General features: G+C 52.9%; 1 protein-coding gene across 1 annotated transcript in view; it reads right to left on the bottom strand.

Moving 5' to 3' along the window:
- Nucleotides 1–1,623: 1,623 nt before the first annotated feature.
- The window catches only part of LOC123768029 (uncharacterized), a 171,746-nt gene continuing 155,359 nt past the window's right edge, over nt 1,624–18,010 (bottom strand). Inside the window, exon 8 of the mRNA XM_069306731.1 lies at nt 1,624–2,959. The gene's annotated coding sequence lies outside the window, so the exon portion shown is untranslated. The remainder of the gene's footprint in view (nt 2,960–18,010) is intronic.

Here is an 18,010-nt window from a genome sequence, read left to right as displayed (position 1 = left end):
GCTAGCCTGCAGCCAGGCAGACCAGTCAGGCCTCTGGTCCAGCTACGAGACACCTGAATTCCGAACAAAAACATACGCTATTACAACCAGAGCTAGCCAGCCAGCCCGGCAAGTTGAAAGCAATAGGGTGAAAATAGTAAGACTTGAGATAAGAGGAAGTCCTTACTTGTACTGGGTACCCTAAGCAAGGATGGTTAGAGTACCCAGTACTCTGCTCTAGTACCTCACTGGGTCGTTCCGGACGCTCGACGTGTCATCTGGAACCTGTACGTCAATAAAGCGGCTAGTTGTGGCTGGAAGACTGGGAGGAAACGAGCGCTCCGCCACCTAACTTGACTGTCCATGGTAGCAGCAATATAGGCCAGTAGAATTCTGCAGCGTCATTTCCTTGAAACTGCAGCATCTCTAATTCAAAATTATAGCATAACATTTGTATAGGCCTAATTCTGTTTTGGTGAATTCCAGCTTGATGCTCTTAAGTTCCGTTCTGCCACTCCATAAACCAAGAACAATTATGACCTATTATAATTAGTTAACATATTTTGTATAACTCTTGTCAGTTTTTGTGTCAGGTAGTAAAGTTTATTGTTTATATTGATAAAACCCTATTCCATGACCTCATTGCTGAAATAAAATATTCCAGCTAACTTTTTTTTCATGCAAGGTTTAGTAGGGTAGTTGAACAACTGGTACGTGTTAGTGTGTGGCTTCTTTATAAAGCTATTATTATTATTTAAATCAATTTAAAGTAGCATAGGCCGAAATTAAATTTAGTTAATACTGTATAATTTTCAGCTTGGAAAACACATAATATGAAGTTTATCATCTTGTGATCCTAAGGTTTCCTCAGCCACTCAGTTTCACCACATCTCACCCAAGATGTTATCACTTTATCAAACTACTTAAGCTTATTTTGCATTTTATATATATATTATATATATTTTATATATATATATATATATATATATATATATATATATATATATATATATATATATATATATATATATATATATATGTGTCGTACCTAGTAGCCAGAACGCACTTCTCTGCCTACTATGCAAGGCCCGATTTGCCTAATAAGCCAAGTTTTCATGAATTAATGTTTTTTCGACTACCTAACCTACCTAACCTAACCTAACCTAACTTTTTCTGCTACCTAACCTAACCTAACCTATAAAGATAGGTTAGGTTAGGTTAGGCAGGGTTGGTTAGGTTCGGTCATATATCTATGTTAATTTTAACTCCAATAAAAAAAAATGACCTCATACATAATGAAATGGGTAGCTTTATCATTTCATAAGAAAAAAATTAGAGAAAATATATTAATTCATGAAAACTTGGCTTATTAGGCAAATCGGGCCTTGCATAGTAGGCTGAGAAGTGCGTTCTGGCTAATAGGTACGACATATATATATATATGTATATAAATATATATATATATATATATATATATATATATATATATATATATATATATATATATATATATTATATATTTATATATATATATATATATATATATATATATATATATAAATATATATATATATATATATATATATATATATGTATATATATATATATATATATATATATATATATATTTATATTAAACAGTAGGATCAATATGCTTGGTGGTCACTAAGCATCTTTAGTCTACATTTCTGAAATAGGTGATCATTGTATCATTAATATATATTGGCAAGTGATGCAATATATTGCAATGAATCTGCACGTTTTGATGTGAAGTGTAATAAAGCTGTTGAACTACAGTAGTGTATATTGGTGAGGAGGAGACAGAAGAACGACTTGTGCAGTCTTGGTGCTGGCAATAGTCTTCCATCCTTCTTGGTGTTGACAAAAAATATCATTATGTGCTCACTCATATTACAATGAAAAGAAATTTACATCTAAGAGTAAAGAAAGGAAGTCATTATATACACCAAATATCAAACAAAATTAGATCAACCAAGTCAACTGGTCTAGATTGATGTAAATGCAGTGTCAATCAGGGCACGTCCAACTGTGTATCAGCACCCTTGTTCCAGCCACCTGGCTTGTATTTACACAACACTTTAGTCTCACATTAGCTGCTGTACACAAGCACTAGACATAACATGGTAAACACAGAACTTAATATATAATTTATATTGCTATGTACAGTATACATGTCTTTTCTTATTTGATCCCCAGGATCTGACCAAGCAAAATTGGTGTGCTCACAGAACACACAAGTGCTCACAGACAGAACACACAAGTCAGAGGAAAGTCACACGAGCTGACTAGTACTCTGATACAGCACCAATGCTCACCGTGATTCCTTATGCTTCTCGACTGATTTATGTGCGGATGGTGATGACACGAAGGCGAGTCAGCCCACTAGCCAGTGCTAGCAAGTGCAGCCCCACAGTGACTGCAGGATCACCAACATAGACCCAAGTGTTGGGTTCCTGCTGCTCCACTGGTGACTGGACCTGATCATTTGAGAAAGAAGCTTCTCAAGTCTCCGAGCTTCTCTCCGTTGGTGGACACATGCGCTCACTGTCCCAGGCACCACGGATCCAATGCAGGCTTGCTTATATCTATGACTACTTGTTTCTTTGGCTTGCTTACACTACACTGAGGCACCTCACAACCCCTTCCTCCTCACTGGTCGTCTGCAGCATCTTGAAGATACTATTTTGAACTTCTTGACGCTTGTGGTCCTCCTCCTCCTCCCTTGCTTGAGATATCACTGACGACTGGCTGCGTGACCCAACAGGAACAACATAGGTCACATGACCCCAGCAGAGCCACTAAAAGTAATGGAGTTTCACAAGTACAGTTGAGTATTGTTGACACCACCAACACCAGAGGTGTCTGGTGGTAGCAAGAGATCTCCAGCACCGTCGCCATTCCACGCCTTGTCTGCTTGGGGAGTGCGGGGACGCTCACGTATTCAACATAAAGCTTTAATCTGAAATTTAAAAGCAAAATATATTTAATTGTTAAAGTACATTAAGGGATATAAAATTATATGCATTCACAATGTAATAATGATGAAGACAGTTTGGGGAACATATTGTCCTAACACTGGCTATTAATCTGTACAGAGCTGAGCCTCAGGAAACATGAAGGATGAATGTACACGCAATCATAACAAACTTGCCTGGAGAAAAGTACATTTTAAATGTTATAGAATTTTTCTTAGACATTTTTAATGCTTCACATTCCCAAGGTTCGCATAGGTTCGAATCCTCATCACGACACCGACGGATTTTCTCATCAAAGAGTGATATAATCAAGTGCTTTGGGATGGGAGAAATACCGACAGTTATTATGTTGGTCAACCTGCATATGCCGCTGATGATATCCTCTTGATGTGGGCTTCAGGGGATTGAACCTCAAGGGACGGGAGGTCTTCTTTTAATGCATTTTGTGTTTTTTTCGATGACAGTTTGGAAGAACCTCTTTTGTGGGTTAGATCTCATGCCATAACCCGCTCGTTCTCCTCTGAAGTCATCTTGGTCTCTGGATTAGTTTCTAATACCCTTCTGCTCTTCTCTCCTTGTTCCGACACATCTCTGCCTGCCTGGGTTCCCCTTGTATGGTAACATTTAGTTAGCCAGTCTTCCTGTTACTAGGGGTAAGGTTAGCTTTATGCTCGTCCAGAATTGGGAGTTTTGTTCATTTGGGTTGTGGTAGGCAGTTTGTTTGGCTGCAGCTAGAGTGTCTAGTGTCACTAGAGGGGAAGTGAGGTCTAGCTCTTCATGCCTCGCCTACTAGCCTTGTTTTACCTGTTGCGTTATAGCTCAACTATTCTAATGCTCAAATTCTTTGTTAAATTTGTCCTTAAAGTTGTGGATGGAGGTGGCTTCTACAACTTCTTCTCGAACTGCATTTCACTTGATGACCGCCCATACAGGCTATGAACATTTCTTACAGTTCTTAGACTCATTTGCTTCCAGCTTACATTTGTGTCCTCTTATCCTACGTTCTCTCACTTTAAAGATGCTATCCTGGTCTACCTTGTCTATTCCTTTCAGTATCTTGTATAGCGTAATCACATCTCCTCTATTTCTTCTGTCTTCTAGGACTGCGAGCTCCAGTTCCTGAAGCCTTTTCCCATAGCTTAACTCTTTTAGCTCTGGGACTAATATAGTCACAGACCTTTACACTTGTTCAATTTAAGTTTTTGGCTTCACAAGGTGTGGATTCCAGGCTGGAACTGGATTATCCAATATTGGTCTAGCAAAAGCTGAGTAGATTGCCTTGAAAGAGTCCTGATTTTGGTTAGTAAGGATCGCTCTAATGTTTGCCAGCATCCCTTATGCTGCCGTCACCCTGCCTATGTGTGCCTTTGGTGTTGGTGTTGGAATTATATCTACTTCCAAATTTCGTTCTTTGACTGTGACTTTGTCTTCTGGCCTTCAAGTACTCCCTTACCCAGTTTAGTGACTTCTTAATTATCCCAGCTTGCATCTTTGTCATGTGTACCAGTCTTTCACGAGGGACAATATCAAAAGCTTTTTGACAGTCTAGGAACGTGCAATCTACCCAGCCTTCTCTTTCCTGTCTTATATTAGTAAGCTGGTGATAGAGCTGGACCAAGTTGGTCAGGGACAACTTCCCCCTCCTGAAACCATGCCGGCAATATCTTATGAAGTGTGTCCTCTGCTGGTGCTCCACTCTTCTTGACCTGATTGCTCTCTCCACCACTTTACATAGCATACTTGTCAGTGATATTGGTCTGGTTCACTGGTTTAGTGGTTCACTGGGTGGCTGCTCTTGGCCTGCCCATAGCTTGCCTATGGGCCCTTGTCATCCGCAGGTCTTCCCTCTCTTCTGTGTCTTGACAAGAAATTTCGACTCGTGGCTGCTGGCATTTTAGTCGGGATCCTGACTGCAAGACAGCCAGGTATGATCCGAGGCTCTGGGCTGATCTCTCCGGGGTGACTATTGGTGTGACCCCAGACTGTCTTCCTATGGTGCGGGCCTGCTTCCTGGGTACCCATGGCGGACCGCTCGGCCAGTCACTCAGGTGGCCATCCCAGAAATTCAGTATTGAACATAATGAAATGCTTCTTTCTGGTGAGGCCAATGGTGTTTCTCCGGTCTTACCTTCACCATTTTCCGTGTTATTGACTTGTGGCGATATCCTCAGGTGGCCGGAGCTGATATCTGGTGGTGATTAAGTCCTGTTTACTAGCAGTTGCTTGCCGATAACGACATGTGGATTTTCCTTGCTTCTACGGAGGCCTCCGTAGAAGAAATTGTTCTTCTGGTCCTGCCGTCTAGTAGTAGTCGCTCCTACAGCCAGGTGTGATAACAGCGTTGGACATAGCAGATGGCCCCAGCATCCACCGAGGGGCTTCACCGTCGAAAAGATATGTCACTTTATATATATCATTACAATTGCCCGGCAAGTGTGTGCCATTGATTGGCGCCAGACTTTGCTTATGGCTAACCCGCTTCCTTAAGTGGCTGCATCTCTGGCTTTGGCCCGCTCTGTCAGCCGAATTTTGTAAGGCTTTTGCAGTCTGTCTGCAGCGGGTGTCAATCCCCTACTTCTACTAAATATATTTACAATTGTTTATTTTGGTATTTGTGTTTTGTTCCAGCCTGTTTCCTATGCTGTTTCCTCTGCTGCTGCTGCCTGTACTGGGATCAGTTTGCTTGACGTTTCATTCCCTTTATCAGTTCAGACTGAAGAGTTGTTTTAAGTTGTGGGCAACTCCTGTCTCCCGTTAGAGACCAACATTTCCCAGTTGTTTGTTGAGCCGTTGACTGCCGCTTTGTTCATGTGTTCCGCTTCTCCACCGAGCAACAACATTGTGTCCACATTGTACATCCCAGAGATTTATCCACATTGTACATCTCAGAGCTTTATCCACATTGTACATCTCAGAGCTTTATCCACATTGTACATCTCAGAGCTTTATCCACATTGTGCATCTCAGAGCTTTATCCACATTGTACATCTCAGAGCTTTATCCACATTGTACATCTCACAGCTTTATCCACATTGTGCATCCCAGAGCTTTATCCACATTGTACATCTCAGAGCTTTATCCACATTGTACATCTCAGAGCTTTATCCACATTGTACATCTCAGGGCTTTATCCACATTGTGCATCCCAGAGCTTTATCCACATTGTACATCTCAGAGCTTTATCCACATTGTACATCTCAGAGCTTTATCCACATTGTGCATCCCAGAGCTTTATCCACATTGTACATCTCAGAGCTTTATCCACATGGTTCATCTCAGGGCTTTATCCACATTGTACATCTCAGAGCTTTATCCACATTGTGCATCCCAGAGCTTTATCCACATGGTACATCTCAGGGCTTTATCCACATTGTACATCTCAGAGCTTTATCCACATGGTTCATCTCAGGGCTTTATCCACATTGTGCATCTCAGAGCTTTATCCACATTGTACATCTCAGAGCTTTATCCACATTGTACATCTCAGAGCTTTATCCACATTGTGCATCCCAGAGCTTTATTCACATGGTACATCTCAGGGCTTTATCCACATTGTACATCTCAGAGCTTTATCCACATGGTTCATCTCAGGGCTTTATCCACATTGTACATCTCAGGGCTTTATCCACATTGTACATCTCAGGGCTTTATCTACATTGTGCATCCCAGAGCTTCATCCACATGGTTCATCTCAGGGCTTTATCCACATTGTACATCTCAGGGCTTTATCCACATTGTACATCTCAGGGCTTTATCCACATTGTGCATCCCAGAGCTTTATCCACATTGTACATCCCAGAGCTTTATCCACATTGTACATCTCAGGGCTTTATCCACATTGTACATCTCAGGGCTTTATCCACATTGTACATCTCAGGGCTTTATCCACATTGTACATCTCAGGGCTTTATCCACATTGTACATCCCAGGGCTTTATCCACATTGTACATCTCAGGGCTTTATCCACATTGTACATCTCAGAGCTTTATCCACATTGTACATCTCAGGGCTTTATCCACATTGTACATCTCAGGGCTTTATCCACATTGTACATCTCAGGGCTTTATCCACATTGTACATCTCAGGGCTTTATCCACATTGTACACCCCAGAGCTTTATCCACATTGTACATCTCAGAGCTTTATCCACATTGTACATCTGAGGGCTTTATCCACATTGTACACCCCAGAGCTTTATCCACATTGTACATCTCAGAGCTTTATCCACATTGTACATCTGAGGGCTTTATCCACATTTATCACTATATACTAAATACCAGCCTCACATTACGTTATATCTTTGCTAACTGTTGTTGGACAAGCCCACAATTTTACCGAGTTTGTCCTGCAATGTGTAGCAGCAGCCCGTCCTCTTAAGGCCTCCCAACGTCAAGAAACTCTCGTACTAAAGTGTCCTTATCCTAACCTACCAGAGGACCCAAAACAGAAAACGGGACAGTATGTCAATATCACAAGCCGTAATTTTGTACAAGCCACAATTAGATCGCATTCTGACGTATACTCCATCTATGGCCAAAAATCGTCGTACAAGGAAATTACTACAGTAAATCACTAACACTCCGAGGCCTCCCTGATGCCCGCCAGACAATCAGAGCTCTCACCCTGATGGCCGCCAGACAATCAGAGCTCTCACCCTGATGGCCGCCAGACAATCAGAGCTCTCACTATGATGCCCGCCAGACAATCAGAGCTCTCACCCTGATGGCCGCCAGACAATCAGAGCTCTCACCATGATGCCCGCCAGACAATCAGAGCTCTCACCATGATGCCCGCCAGACAATCAGAGCTCTCACCCTGATGGCCGCATGACAATCAGAGCTCTCACCCTGATGGCCGCATGACAATCAGAGCTCTCACCCTGATGGCCGCATGACAATCAGAGCTCTCACCCTGATGGCCGCATGACAATCAGAGCTCTCACCCTGATGGCCGCATGACAATCAGAGCTCTCACCCTGATGGCCGCATGACAATCAGAGCTCTCACCCTGATGGCCGCCAGACAATCAGAGAACGACCATGACCCCAGACGACCATGACCCAAGACGACCAAGACCCCAGACGACCATGACCCCCGACGACCATGACCTAAGACGACCAAGACCCCAGACGACCATGACCCAAGACGACCAAGACCCCAGACGACCATGACCCCCTATGACCATGACCCAAGACGACCATGACCCCAGACGACCTACACCCCATACGACCATGACCCCAGACGACCATGACCCCAGACGACCATGACCCCAGACGACCATGACCCCCGACGACCATGACCCAAGACGACCATGACCCAAGACGACCATGACCCCAGACGACCTAGACCCCAGACGACCATGACCCCAGACGACCATGACCCTAGACAACCATGACCCAAGACGACCATGACCCCAGACGTCCAAAACCCCAGACGACCATGACCCCAGACGACCACGACCCCAGACGAGCATGACCCCAGACGACCATGACCCCAGACGACCATGACCCCAGACGACCATGACCCCAGACGACCATGACCCCAGACGACCACGACGATCATGACCCCAGACGACCACGACGATCATGACCCCAGACGACCACGACGATCATGACCCCAGACGACCACGACGATCATGACCCCAGACGACCATGACCCCCGACGACCATGACCCGAGACGACCATGACCCCAGACGACCATGACCCCAGACGACCATGACCCCAGACGACCATGACCCCAGCCGACCAAGACGACCATGACCCCAGCCGACCATGACCCCATACGACCATGACCCCATACGACCATGACCCCAGACGACCATGACCCCAGTCGACCATGACCCCAGACGACCCACCAAGACGACCATGACCCCAGCCGACCATGACCCCAGCCGACCATGACCCCAGACGACCATGACTCCAGACGACCAAGACGAACATGACCCCAGACGACCAAGACGACCATGATCCCAGACGACCATGACCCCAGACGACCATGACCCCAGACGACCATGACCCAAGTCGACCATGACCCCAGACGACCATGACCCCAGACGACCATGACCCCAGACGACCATGACTTCAGACGACCATGACCCCAGACGACCATGACCCAAGGCGACCATGACCCCAACCGACCATGACCCCAGACGACTAAGACCCCAGACGACCAAGACCCCAGACGACCAAGACGACCATGACCCCAGACGACCAAGACCCCAGACGACCAAGACAACCATGATCCCAGACGACCATGACCCAAGACGACCATGACCCCAGACGACCATGACCCCAGACGACCATGACCCCAGACGACCAAGACGACCATGACCCCAGCCGACCATGACCCCAGACGACAGAGACGACCATGACCCCAGACGACCATGACCCAAGACGACAATGACCCCAGACGACCATAACCCCAGACGACTAAGACCCCAGACGACCAAGACCCCAGACGACCAAGACGACCATGACCCCAGACGACCATGACCCCAGACGACCAAGACCCCAGACGACCAAGACGACCATGACCCCAGACGACCATGACCCAAGACGACCATAACCCCAGACGACCAAGACGACCATGACCCCAGCTGACCATGACCCCAGCCGACCATGACCCAAGACGACCATGACCCCAGACGACCATGACCCCAGACGACCAAGACGACCATGACCCTAGACGACCATGACCCCAGACGACCAAGACGACCATGACCCCAGACGACCAAGACGACCATGACCCCAGACGACCAAGACGACCATGACCCCAGACGACCATGACCCAAGACGACCATGACCCCAGACAACCATGACCCCAGACGACCATGACCCCAGACGACCATGAGCCCAGACGACCATGACCCCAGACGACCAAGACCCCAGACGACCATGACCCCAGACGACCATGACCCCAGACGACCATGACCCCAGTCGACCATGACTCCAGACTACCATGACACCAGACGACCATGACCCCAGACGACCATGACCCCAGACTACCATGACTCCAGACGACCATGACCCCAGACGAACAAGACCCCAGACAACCATGACCCCAGACTATTATGACCCCAGACGAAAAAGACCCCAGACGACCATGACCCCAGACGACCATGACCCCAGACGACCATGACCCCAGACGACCATGACCCCAGACGACCAGGACCAAAGACGACCATAACCCCAGACGACCAAGACCCCAGACGACCATGACCCGAGACGACCATGACCCCAGACGACCATGACCCCAGACGAACAAGACCCCAGACGACCATGACCCCAGACGACCATGACCCCAGACGACCAAGACCCCAGACGACCATGATTCCAGACGACCAAGACGACCATGACCCCAGACGACCAAGACCCCAGACGACCAAGACGACCATGACCCCAGACGACCATGACCCCAGACAACCAAGACGACCATGACCCCAGACGACCAAGACCCCAGACGACCAAGACGACCATGACCCCAGACGACCATGACCCAAGACGACCATGACCCCAGACGACCATGACCCCAGACGACCATGACCCCAGGCGACCATGAGCCCAGACGACCATGACCCCAGACGACCAAGACCCCAGACGACCATGACCCCAGACGACCATGACCCCAGACGACCAAGACCCCAGGTGAGAGAGCAACGACCCGTCAACACTGCGAGACAGAGAGACAGGCGGGAACAGACAGGAGCTTCCTTGGAACACTACCCTGCTAGTCGCTTACAACCCAACCCGTCCTCTTAAAAACAACGTCACTTTTGGCTGGTATGCGCACTATGGCCAAATTTGGACGTAATTTGAAATGAAATCCACTCTACAACCATCACTGCTGGGGAACAGAGGTGGGCAGTATGGGACTGGTGCCCAGTTAACTCTTCCCGGCCAGACTTGTGGTGCGGGGCGAGTGTGTCTTACTCAGACACCACATGTGTTGCCAGGTGTGTGGGGTACAGCTCCCTGGTGTGTGGGGTACAGCTCCCAGGTGTGTTGGGTACAGCCCCCTGGTGTGTGGGGAACAGCTCCCTGGTGTGTGGGGTACAGCTCCCTGGTGTGTGGGGAACAGCTCCCTGGTGTGTGGGGTACAGCTCCCTGGTGTGTGGGGTACAGCTCCCTGGTGTGTGGGGTACAGCTCCCTGGTGTGTGGGGTACAGCTCCCTGGTGTGTGGGGTACAGCTCCCTGGTGTGTGGGTACAGCTCACTGGTGTGTGGGGTACAGCTCCCAGGTGTGTTGGGTACAGCCCCCTGGTGTGTGGGGTACAGCTCCCTGGTGTGTGGGGTACAGCTCCCTGGTGTGTGGGGTACAACTCCCTAGTGTGTGGGGTACAAATCCCTGGTGTGTGGGGTACAGCTCCCTGGTGTGTGGGATACAGCCCCCAGGTGTGTGGGGTACAGCCCCCTGGTGTGAGGGGTACAACTCCCTGGTGTTTGGGATACAGCTCCCAGGTGTGTTGGGTACAGCCCCCTGGTGTGAGGGGTACAGCCCCCAGGTGTGTGGGGTACAACTTCCTGGTGAGTGGGGTACAGCTCCCTGGTGTGTGGGGTACAGCTCCCTGGTGTGTGGGGTACAACTCCCTGGTGTGTGGGGTACAATTCCCAGGTGTGTGGGGTACAGCAACCAGGTGTGTAGGGTACAGCTCCCTGGTGTGTGGGTACAGCTCCCTGGTGTGTGGAACAGCTCTCTGGTGTGTGGGGTACAACTCCCTGGTGTATGGGGTACAGCTCCCAGGTGTGTGGGGTACAGCAACCAGGTGTGTAGGGTACAGCTCCCTGGTGTGTGGGTACAACTCCCAGGTGTGTTGGGTACAGCTCCCTGGTGTGTGGGTACAGCTCCCAGGTGTGTTGGGTACAGCTCCCAGGTGTGTGGGGTAACGCTCCCTGGTGTGTGGGTACAGCTCCCAGGTGTGTTGGGTACAGCTCCCAGGTGTGTGGGGTACAGCTCCCTGGTGTGTGGGTACAGCTTCCAGGTGTGTGGGGTACAGCTCCCTGGTGTGTGGGGTACAGCTCCCTGGTGTGTGGGGTACAGCTCCCTGGTGTGTGGGGTACAGCTCCCTGGTGTGTGGGGTACAGCTCACTGGTGTGTGGGGTACAGCTCCCAGGTGTGTGGGGTACAGCTCCCTGGTGTGAGGGGTACAGCTCCCTGGTGTGAGGGGTACAGCTCCCCGGTGTGTGGGGAACAGCTCCCCGGTGTGTGGGGTACAGCTCCCAGGTGTGTGGGGTACAGCTCCCTGGTGTGTGGGTACAGCCCCCTGGTGTGAGGAGTACAACTCCCTGGTGTGTTGGGTACAGCTCCCAGGTGTGTAGGGTACAGCTCCCTGGTGTGTGGGGTACAGCTCCCTGGTGTGTGGGGTACAGCTCCCTGGTGTGTGGGGTACAGCTCCCTGGTGTGTGGGGTACAGCAACCAGATGTGTGGGGTACAGCAACCAGATGTGTGGGGTACAACTCCCTGGTGAGTGGGGTACAGCTCCCTGGTGTGTGGGGTACAGCTCCCTGGTGTGTGGGGTACAACTCCCTGGTGTGTGGGGTACAGCTCTCTGGTGTGTCGGGTACAACTCCCTGGTGTGTGGGGTACAGCTCCCAGGTGTGTGGGGTACAGCAACCAGGTGTGTAGGGTACAGCTCCCTGGTGTGTTGGGTACAGCTCTCTGGTGTGGTGGGTACAACTCCCTGGTGTGTGGGGTACAGCTCCCTGGTGTGGGTACAGCTCCCAGGTGTGTTGGGTACAGCTCCCAGGTGTGTGGGGTACAACTCCCTGGTGTGTGGGTACAGCTCCCAGGTGTGTGGGGTACAGCTCCCTGGTGTGTGGGTACAGCTCCAAGGTGTGTGGGGTACAGCTCCCTGGTGTGTGGGGTACAGCTCCCAGGTGTGTGGGTACAGCTCCCTAGTGTGTGGGTACAGCTCTCTGGTGTGTGGGGTACAGCTCCCAGGTGTGTGGGGTACAACTCCCTGGTGTGTGGGTACAGTTCCCAGGTGTGTGGGGTACAGCTCCCTGGTGTGTGGGTACAGCTCCCTAGTGTGTGGGTACAGCTCCCAGGTGTGTTGGGTACAGCTCCCAGGTGTGTGGGGTACAGCTCCCTGGTGTGTGGGTACAGCTCCCTAGTGTGTGGGTACAGCTCCCTGGTGTGTGGGGTACAGCTCCCAGGTGTGTGGGGTACAACTCCCTGGTGTGTGGGTACAGCTCCCAGGTGTGTGAGGTACAGCTCCCTGGTGTATGGGTACAGCTCCCTGGTTGGGGGGTATAGCTCCCTGGTGTGTGGGGTACAGCTCCCTGGTGTGTGGGTACAGCTCCCTGGTGTGTGGGGTACAGCTCCCTGGTGTGTGGGTACAGCTCTCTGGTGTGTGGGGTACAGCTCCCTGGTGTGTGGGGTACAGCTCCCTGGTGTGTGGGTACAGCTCCCTGGTGTGTGGGTACAGCTCCCTGGTGTGTGGGTACAGCTCCCTGGTGTGTGGGTACAGCTCCCTGGTGTGTGGGTACAGCTCCATGGTGTGTGGGTACAGCTCCCTGGTGTGTGGGTACAGCTCCCTGGTGTGTGGGTACAGCTCCCTGGTGTGTGGGTACAGCTCCCTGGTGTGTGGAGACAGCTCCCTGGTGTGTGGGGTACAGCTCCCTGGTGTGTGGGTACAGCTCCCTGGTGTGTGGGTACAGCTCCCTGGTGTGTGGGTACAGCCCCCAGGTGTGTGCGGTACAGCTCCCTGGTGTGTGGGGAACAGCTCCTTGGTGTGGGGGGCGGGGTACAGCTCCCTGGTGTGTGGGGTACAGCTCCCTGGTGTGTGGGTACAGCTCCCTGGTTGGGGGGTATAGCTCCCTGGTGTGTGGGGTACAGGTCCCAGGTGTGTGGGGTACAGCTCCCTGGTGTGTTGGGAACAGCTCCCTGGTGTTGGGGCGGGGTACAGCTCCCTGGTGTGTGGGGTACAGCTCCCTGGTGTGTGGGGTACAACTCCCTGGAGTGTGGGGTACAGCTCCCAGGTGTGTGGGGTACAGCCCCCGGGTGTGTGGGTACAGCTCCCTGGTGTGTGGCGTACAGCTCCCAGGTGTGTGGGGTACAGCGTCCTGGTGTGTGGGGTACAGCTCCCAGGTGTGTGGGGTACAGCTCCCTGGTGTGTGGGGTACAGCTCCCTGGTGTGTGGGGTACAGCTCCCTGGTGTTGGGGGGGGGCGGGGTACAGCTCCCTGGTGTGTGGGGTACAGCTCCCAGGTGTTTGGGGTACAGCTCCCTGGAGTGTGGGGTACAGCTCCCAGGTGTGTGGGGTACAGCCCCCAGGTGTGTGGGGTACAGCTTCCTGGTGTGTGGGGTACAGCCTCCAGGTGTGTGGGGTACAGCTCCCTGGTGTGTGGGGTACAGCTCCCTGGTGTGGGGGGGGCGGGGTACAGCTCCCTGGTGTGTGGGGTACAGCTCCCTGGTGTTTGGGGTACAGCTCCCTGGAGTGTGGGGTACAGCTCCCTGGTGTGTGGGTACAGCTCCAGGTGTGTGGGGTACAGCTCCCTGGTGTGTGGGTACAGCCCCCAGGTGTGTGCGGTACCGCTCCCTGGTTGGGGGGTACAGCTCTCTGCTGTGTGGGGTACAACTCCCTGGAGTGTGGGGTACAGCTCCCAGGTGTGTGGGGTACAGCCCCCAGGTGTGTGGGGTACAGCTTCCTGGTGTGTGGGGTACAGCTCCCTGGTGTGTGAGGTACAGCTCCCTGGTGTGTGAGGTACAGCTTCCTGGTGTGTTGGATACAGCCCCCAGGTGTGTGGGGTACAGCTCCCTGGTGTGTGAGGTACAGCTCCCTGGTGTGTGAGGTACAGCTTCCTGGTGTGTTGGATACAGCCCCCAGGTGTGTGGGGTACAGCTCCCTGGTGTGTGAGGTACAGCTCCCTGGTGTGTGGGATACAGCTCCCAGGTGTGTGGGGTACAGCTTCCTGGTGTGTGGGGTACAGCTCCCTGGTGTGTGGGGTACAGCTCCCAGGTGTGTGGGGTACAGCCCCCAGGTGTGTGGGGTACAGCTTCCTGGTGTGTGGGGTACAGCTTCCTGGTGTGTGGGGTACAGCTCCCTGGTGTGTGGGGTACAGCTCCCTGGTGTGTGGGGTACAGCTCCCTGGTGTGTGGGGTACAGCTCCCTGGTGTGTGGGGTACAGCTCTTTGGTGTGTGGGGTACAGCTCCCAGGTGTGTGGGGTACAGCTCCCTGGTGTGTGGGGTACAGCTCCCTGGTGTGTGGGGTACAGCTCCCTGGTGTGTGGGGTACAGCTCCCTGGTGTGTGGGTACAGCCCCCAGGTGTGTGCGGTACAGCTCCCTGGTGTGTGGGGTACAGCTTCCTGGTGTGTGGGGTACAGCTCCCTCGTGTGTGGGGTACAGCTCCCTGGTGTGTGGGGTACAGCTCCCTGGTGTGTGGGGTACAGCTCCCTGGTGTGTGGGGTACAGCTTCCTGGTGTGTGGGGTACAGCTCCCAGGTGTGTGGGGTACAGCTCCCTGGTGTGTGGGGTACAGCTCCCTGGTGTGTGGGGTACAGCTCCCTGGTGTGTGGGGTACAGCTCCCTGGTGTGTGGGTACAGCCCCCAGGTGTGTGCGGTACAGCTCCCTGGTGTGTGGGGAACAGCTCCCTGGTGTGGGGGGCGGGGTACAGCTCCCTGGTGTGTGGGGTACAGCTCCCTGGTGTGTGGGTACAGCTCCCTGGTTGGGGGGTATAGCTCCCTGGTGTGTGGGGTACAGCTCCCTGGTGTGTGGGGAACAGCTCCCTGGTGTGGGGGGGCGGGGTACAGCTCCCTGGTGTGTGGGGTACAGCTCCCTGGTGTGTGGGGTACAACTCCCTGGAGTGTGGGGTACAGCTCCCAGGTGTGTGGGGTACAGCCCCCAGGTGTGTGGGTACAGCTCCCTGGTGTGTGTGGTACAGCTCCCAGGTGTGTGGGGTACAGCGTCCTGGTGTGTGGGGTACAGCTCCCAGGTGTGTGGGGTACAGCTCCCTGGTGTGTGGGGTACAGCTCCCTGGTGTGTGGGGTACAGCTCCCTGGTGTGGGGGGGGCGGGGTACAGCTCCCTGGTGTGTGGGGTACAGCTCCCAGGTGTTTGGGGTACAGCTCCCTGGAGTGTGGGGTACAGCTCCCAGGTGTGTGGGGTACAGCCCCCAGGTGTGTGTGGTACAGCTTCCTGGTGTGTGGGGTACAGCCCCCAGGTGTGTGGGGTACAGCTCCCTGGTGTGTGGGGTACAGCTCCCTGGTGTGGGGGGGGGCGGGGTACAGCTCCCTGGTGTGTGGGGTACAGCTCCCTGGTGTTTGGGGTACAGCTCCCTGGTGTGTGAGGTACAGCTCCCTGGTGTGTGGGTACAGCTCCATGTGTGTGGGGTACAGCTCCCTGGTGTGTGGGTACAGCCCCCAGGTGTGTGCGGTACCGCTCCCTGGTTGGGGGGTACAGCTCCCTGCTGTGTGGGGTACAACTCCCTGGAGTGTGGGGTACAGCTCCCAGGTGTGTGGGGTACAGCCCCCAGGTGTGTGGGGTACAGCTTCCTGGTGTGTGGGGTACAGCTCCCTGGTGTGTGAGGTACAGCTCCCTGGTGTGTGAGGTACAGCTTCCTGGTGTGTGGGATACAGCTCCCTGGTGTGTGGGATACAGCTCCCTGGTGTGTGGGGTACAGCTCCCTGGTGTGTGGGGTACAGCTCCCTGGTGTGTGGGATACAGCTCCCTGGTGTGTGGGATACAGCCCCCTGGTGTGTGGGATACAGCTCCCTGGTGTGTGGGGTACAGCTCCCTGGTGTGTAGGGTACAGCTCCCTGGTGTGTGGGGTACAGCTCCCTGGTGTGTAGGGTACAGCTCCCTGGTGTGTGAGGTACAGCTCCCTGGTGTGTAGGGTACAGCTCCCTGGTGTGTGAGGTACAGCCCCCTGGTGTGTGTGGGGTACAGCCCCACCGTGCGGGGAACAGCTCCCTGGTGTGTGTGGGGTACATCCCCCAGGTGCATGGGGTACAACCCCCAGGTGTGTGGGGTACAGCCCCCAGGTGTGTGGGGTACAGCTCCCTTGTGTGTGGGGTTCAGCCCCCTGGTGTGTGGGGTACAGCTCCTTTGTGTGTGGAGTTCAGCCCCCAGGTGTGTGGGGTACAGCTCCCTGGTGTGTGGGGTACAGCTCCCTGGTGTGTGAGGTACAGCTCCCTGGTGTGTGAGGTACAGCTTCCTGGTGTGTTGGATACAGCCCCCAGGTGTGTGGGGTACAGCTCCCTGGTGTGTGAGGTACAGCTCCCTGGTGTGTGGGATACAGCTCCCAGGTGTGTGGGGTACAGCCCCCAGGTGTGTGGGGTACAGCTTCCTGGTGTGTGGGGTACAGCTCCCTGGTGTGTGGGGTACAGCTCCCAGGTGTGTGGGGTACAGCCCCCAGGTGTGTGGGGTACAGCTTCCTGGTGTGTGGGGTACAGCTTCCTGGTGTGTGGGGTACAGCTCCCTGGTGTGTGGGGTACAGCTCCCTGGTGTGTGGGGTACAGCTCCCTGGTGTGTGGGGTACAGCTCCCTGGTGTGTGGGGTACAGCTCTTTGGTGTGTGGGGTACAGCTCCCTGGTGTGTGGGGTACAGCTTCCTGGTGTGTGGGGTACAGCTCCCTCGTGTGTGGGGTACAGCTCCCTGGTGTGTGGGGTACAGCTCCCTGGTGTGTGGGGTACAGCTCCCTGGTGTGTGGGGTACAGCTCCCTGGTGTGTGGGTACAGCCCCCAGGTGTGTGCGGTACAGCTCCCTGGTGTGTGGGGAACAGCTCCCTGGTGTGGGGGGCGGGGTACAGCTCCTTGGTGTGTGGGGTACAGCTCCCTGGTGTGGGGGTACAGCTCCCTGGTTGGGGGGTATAGCTCCCTGGTGTGTGGGGTACAGCTCCCTGGTGTGTGGGGAAGAGCTCCCTGGTGTGGGGGGCGGGGTACAGCTCCCTGGTGTGTGGGGTACAGCTCCCTGGTGTGTGGGGTACAACTCCCTGGAGTGTGGGGTACAGCTCCCAGGTGTGTGGGGTACAGCCCCCAGGTGTGTGGGTACAGCTCCCTGGTGTGTGTGGTACAGCTCCCAGGTGTGTGGGGTACAGCGTC

This window comes from Procambarus clarkii, chromosome 58, assembly GCF_040958095.1.
Source record: "Procambarus clarkii isolate CNS0578487 chromosome 58, FALCON_Pclarkii_2.0, whole genome shotgun sequence".
Taxonomy (NCBI): domain Eukaryota; kingdom Metazoa; phylum Arthropoda; class Malacostraca; order Decapoda; family Cambaridae; genus Procambarus; species Procambarus clarkii.
This window is presented reverse-complemented; position numbering and strand designations above follow the sequence as displayed.